We start from the raw sequence: 5,792 nt of genomic DNA on the forward strand, positions 1-5,792 counted from the left end.
CACAAAACAGAAACAAAAGCACCCAAGGGAACTTTGAAAGGTCATGGGGTGTTTGTACACGTCCCAACCCATCAGATTGCACACAGTATGTATTTGCAGTTCTTTAATTACACCCCAATAAAACTGTTTTCTCAATTAAATTAAATTTTAAAAAAGAGAAATGCTGTGGGCTGGGGGCACCTCTAGATGCTGGGAAAGGAGGACATGGACCCCCTCCCCTGGAGCCTCCAGAAAGGACAAGCCCTGCCCACGCCTTGACTTCAGGACTTCTGCTCTCCAGAACTGAAAGAGGATACATTGGTGTTGGTTGAAGCCACCTCACTGGCGGTAATTTGTTACAGCCACCGCAGGAAACCAGTACTGTCACGACTAAGGAACTGACATTGGTACATTACTATAGTTAATAGGATTAGTAATTACTATTACTGTTTCACTATTTTCTAAATTCCAAGTTTTCTTGGATTTCACCAGGCCTTTTTTAACTTTAAACTAACGTCCTTCTGTTCCAAAATCCCATGTGACATTGAGCTATTTCTCTCGTGATTATTTAAAAGACCCACACATTGTTAGAGCACCACCTTGTAATACCAATGTCAAGGGTTCAGATCCCCATACCGGCCAGCTGCCAAAAACAAAGAAACAAAAACACCCACACAGATGACAATGACTTATTCCTGTGGAAATCTGGCCAGTTCCGATGCCCACGCAGCACCCTGAATACAGCTGGAGTCAATCAGTGTCTCTAAATGGAGATCGATGCTGTCTCTGGCAGGAGAGAGGACACAGGGAAGGGTGTCCAGGGCTCCCTCAGGGCTGCCAGGGGCTCTGGGCCCTGAGGAAGCCCATGCTACAGGAGGGGGCCTGGGACAGCTCAGGGAGGCCCGCCAGCAGGTCAGCACCTGCTAGTGATGCAGCATGACAGGACAGACCTGGCTCTGGCCGGTGGAGCTCCCAGTGTTGGTAGCACAAAACCCCAGCAAACTAGCAAGGAAATAGGGTCATTTCAAGTTATGATGGGAGCAAGAAGTAAGTACACGGGTCAGGGCCAGGGAATCATGGGGTGCGGGTGGTCTGGCCAGGGCGGTGCTTGCCTGCCTGAGCCCTCAGTGATGGAGGATCTGCCGAGTGAAGACCTGGGGAGGAGGAGGAGTTTGGGCAGAGGAAGCAGCACATGCAAAGGTCCTGAGGTGGGACCAGCTTGGTGCAGGATCAAGGACCAACAGGGAGGCCAGAGAGGCCACCGTGGAGAGACTGACGGGGCAGGGGGCTCGCCTCCCCCCATGGGTGCTGCAGGGAGGCCCACCTGCACGAGCTTCTCAGCCATTCTGAGCTGGACATGCAGGACAATTAGCGTCCCGTGGGGAGGCCCCGGCCAATGGGGAGCAGGTAGCAGAGGGCAGACACTCCTACCCTTGGGTGGTCACTTCTGAAGAATGTCCCCAATGGGCTTGGGCCTCAGGGGCCCACAGTAGTAACCGGCTCCTCCCACCCTGCTCTCCATGCCCACTCCCTGTACCAAACCCTCGCTTCAGGCTCTGCATTTGGGGAATCCCAGATGGAGACAACGTCCCCCAGCCAAAAATAAAGACACTTCCACCTTCAGTGCTAAAGCTACTTGTCTGGACAATGTTAGCAGGAGGAAACTAAAAGCGTGGACAGGGACCTGAGCCCCAGGCCCGGGAGGAGGATGAGGAGGCTCAAAGAAGAACTGGAAAGGTTTGGCCAGAAAGCTGGGGAAAGCCCAGAGAGGGGGTGCCCTGGAGGACGACAGAGGCTTCCAGAAGGAGCTGACAGCAAACGCGCTGAGAGTCTGAGAGAGGCCAGAACAAGGTTTGGTCCTGGGGGGACAGGTGGGAGCCTGGAACATGGGTACCTAGTTGTGGTCCCCCTCCCATGCCCACCTGGGCCATGTCACCACAGCCTGGCACCATGATCATGGGGCTTCTGGAGCCCAGTGGTGGCAGCACACCCCCCACCTGCTCTGCTCTGGGGGCTGCTGGTCCCCGGGTACCTGCATGGCGGGACCGAGGGCTCATGAGTCTGGGCACGTGAGACTCCATGGGTGCTTGTTTTTTTCTGTTTTTTTTTTTTTTTTTTTTTTTTTTTTTTTTTTTTTTTAAATGACTGGTAAGGGGATGTCAACCCTTGACTTGGTGTTGTCAGCACCATGCTCTCCCAAGTGAGCCACAGGCCGGCCTTCATGGGTGCTTGTTAAAGACCAGGTGGCCAGAGAGGGACGTGGGAGCTGGGCCGAGTACCACCTCCTGGACGCTCCTACCCTGGCACCTTCAGGAAGGAAGGACGGGCTGAGGACGCCTGGGCCATGCCGACCCCCACCCAGCCCTGTGAGCCTCCCAAAGAGGCCTCCGGGGACTCCAGCGCCCCTGCTGTCTCAGCAGGCACCCCCTCCACCTGCAGCAGGTATTTTGAGCACAGCTTCCTGGCACTTCTCTGGAGAAATCTGCTGACTCTGGAGAGTTACCTCAGGTCAGCGAAAGAACAGAGGCTGGAGGACAAATCGAGCCAGTGGCAGGAGTGTGGGGGATACAGGGGGATGGGTGCCAGGCTGGGGCTCCAGCCCGAGGCCACTCAGGCCTCAGGAACCCAGGGCAGGTGTGTGAGTGGGAGGGTCAGGCAGCCCCACTGCACCTGCCCTGCCACTCTGCAAAGCAGAGATCTTGTTCTCATCGCACAAGCCCTGCCTCACTTTCCTCATCGGTAAAATGGGGGCATTACTAGGCTCCCTAGGGCTGTGTTTTTCGGGGGTGGAGAATCAAATATGTTTTTCTTTTTTTTTTTATTGTGGCAAAATGTGCAGAACATAAAATTTACCATTTAACCATGTTAAAGTGCACAGCTCAGTGGCATTGAGCACATTCACGTGGCTGTGCAGCCATCACCACCGTCATCTCCAGACCTTTCTCATCTTCCCAAACTGAAACTCTGTCCCCATGAAACACTCACTCCCCATCCCCCTCCCCTAGACCCTGGCACCCCCCATTCTACTTTCTGTCTCTGTGGATCTGATGACTCTAGGGACCTCCTGTGAGTGGGATCACAGTGTTTGTCCTTGTGTGACTGGCTTATGTCACTGACTGTAATGTCCTCAAGATTCTTCCATGTCATAGAACTTGTCAGAATTTCCTTCCTTTTCATGGCTAAAGAATATTCCAGTGTGTGGATGGACCGTGTCATGTTTATGCGTCCATCTGTCCACGGACACCTGGGTTGTTTCCACCTTTTGGCTGCTGTGAATAATCCTACTATGGATAACTATGTTCTTTATTTTATTATAAAGTTTGTTGCAATCTTAAGCATGGATTCCAAGAAACGAAGTTGAATATCCTAGTTTTCCCTCCCTGGTTCTCAACCCAGGCCCTCATCTGTTTGGGATGTGCAGGTGCCATGTCCCCCTGTTTCCAGAGTCCCAAATGGGGACATCACCCTCTCGGTGGCTCACTTCTCAAAAATGCCTTCCCTGGCCCTGTGTCTAAATCCATGCCCCACCCCCACCCCACCCCCGCTTTCTTTTTTCTTTGTTTTATTGCAGGAGAAATTCCCACAGTGTAAAACTTACTATTTTAAAGCACACAATTCCTGGGCATTTTGTGCATTCACAATTTTGTGCAACCGCCTATGTAATTCTGACACATTTTCTATGCAATTCTGACACATTTTCATCATCCCAGAAGGAGACCCTGTACCCATTAGTAATCACCCTACCCTTCCCTAATGTCTGTGAGAGGCCTTTAGCGAGAGCCGAGGGGTGGCCCTGGGGGGATTCCTACCCGGCTGCCACCCAAAAAACCCCGGGGCCAAGCTGGGCTGGGCAGGGAGCCCGGGGCAGGGTGGGGCTGAAGGCAGCCAGCCAGAGGGCCTCATGGAGGCTGGTAGAGGGGGTCCCTGCTCAGAGGGGCACAGGCTGGGACCAGGAGGCCTCAACAGCTCTGAGGTGGAGGCTCAGCCAGGAAAACCCAGCAGGCAGCCAGGGCAGAGGCAGAGAGAGCAGCTGACCGGCAGGCTGTGTGGCTCCGGGCCAGGAACTCTGATTTCCTTCCCCCCCCAGGAAGCTTCTAGATGTTCAGTCAGCCTGAGGACTCCGCCTGGTACCGCTCCCCAGGGCTGCTGGGGCAGAAAGCCTGGGGGGACCCTACTGTGGTCAGGGGTGGGGACAACAGGCTGTCTGGATCCACCCTGACCTAGACTCGAAGCAGGGCTTGGCCACTTGCAGTCCTGCAGATCCTGAGCTTGCAAGAGCCTTCCTGAGCCTCAGTTTCCTCATCTGTAACTTAAGGCTAAGAAAGGCACCTCCTTCATGGACAAGCTACTGTCTGAAAAGGGCCTAGTTTGCTTGTCTTCACCTCCAGAACTTTCCCTGACCCCTGACTTGGTTAAGTCTTGGATGATCTCCTTGCAGTACCTTAAACAGTTGTCATTTTACGAGGGTGGGGCTGGGGCTGTCTTGGGCACACAGAGACCCATACAGCTCTGCACATACACAGATACCTGAATTAACGCTCGGATGGACCTGGCCCTCCACCCCCAAGGGTTGCAGGGTGACAGTGATGTTTCTTTCACACCCACGGGTCCCTGAGCTGCCCACCTTCTGAAGGCTTGCCACACCTGGTTCTCCTTAGCAGGGGACTTGGTCGCCCCAGCTGCAGCCAGGCGCCCCCCACCCTCACCCCCTGTGCGGGCCTGGAATCCTCCACCCTGGCACTGAGACCAGACCCTGCAAGGTGCCCCAATCTTGCTCCATCAAACACGCCGCAGTCCCCATCTGACACACCATGCAGTCGTGTGACGGCTCAGAAGGTTTTTCCTGTCCCTGGTGGTGTGGCCGGGCCGGATCCCGAAATCTGGTCTCTGGAAAATTCCAAGGCCTGATTGCAGCCACACGGAGCCCTGCCAGCCCCTCCCCATTCATCGTGTTATGTAACATTTGAGGATTAATACCATGGCATCCAGGGGCAGCTGCCTGGATTCAAACCCAGCACTGTCCTTTCCTGGCCCAGGAAGAGACTTCACCTCCCTGGGCAGCAAGGTGGCCACCTGCGAAGTGGGGACAGTTCCTGTTCCTATTTCCCAGGATCGGTGTAAGGTGAATGAAAGCACACCAGGAAAGGAGTTAGAGCTGAGGCTGGGGCACAGCTCTGAGATGTCCCCGGAGGTCCCCAGGGTCCCAAGCCTGCCCACTGTCTTCTTGTCCCACTGCCCCTCCCAAGCCACCATCTGAGGGACATCCCCACTTGGCTGCCTGTGCCAGGAGTCACGACCCCCAGTGTCCACCCCTCAGTCCCCAATCCTGTCCCTTCTCGCTGCTGAGTCTCCCCCATTCTTCTTGGGCCCCAACCATGGGTCTTCATAACCTCCTTGGGCCCTGTCCAGGCCTCACCCCATTCCCCACCAGCTCCAGCGCCAGAGACACTGGGCTTCTCTCCTACTCTGAATCCTGCTGTGGCTCCCCAGTGCCCAAAGTGGTCAAGCTTCACGTTATCATGTGGGCCCCAGGGGACCCGCCAGCAGGGAGGACTCACAATCAGACACATTCACCACGACTAGACTCACGCCTCAAGCGCACTTTGGGGACAGCCCCCGAAGCCCCCAACCTCCACCCGCGAGAGAGCCTCAGTTTCCAGCTCAGTGAAATGGGCGCGTTAACAGTTCCCAGCTGGCCCGGAGGTGCAGGGTGCGCCGAGCAAACCCGCTAAGTGCGGTTGGCGAGCGAGGCACCGGCGCTGCTCTGGTCCCTGGGACTTCTCCAGCCCGGTGTCCCCGCACGCCCACACGCT

The sequence above is a fragment of the Galeopterus variegatus genome, unplaced genomic scaffold (assembly GCF_000696425.1).
Source record: "Galeopterus variegatus unplaced genomic scaffold, G_variegatus-3.0.2 Scaffold8075, whole genome shotgun sequence".
Lineage (NCBI taxonomy): Eukaryota > Metazoa > Chordata > Mammalia > Dermoptera > Cynocephalidae > Galeopterus > Galeopterus variegatus.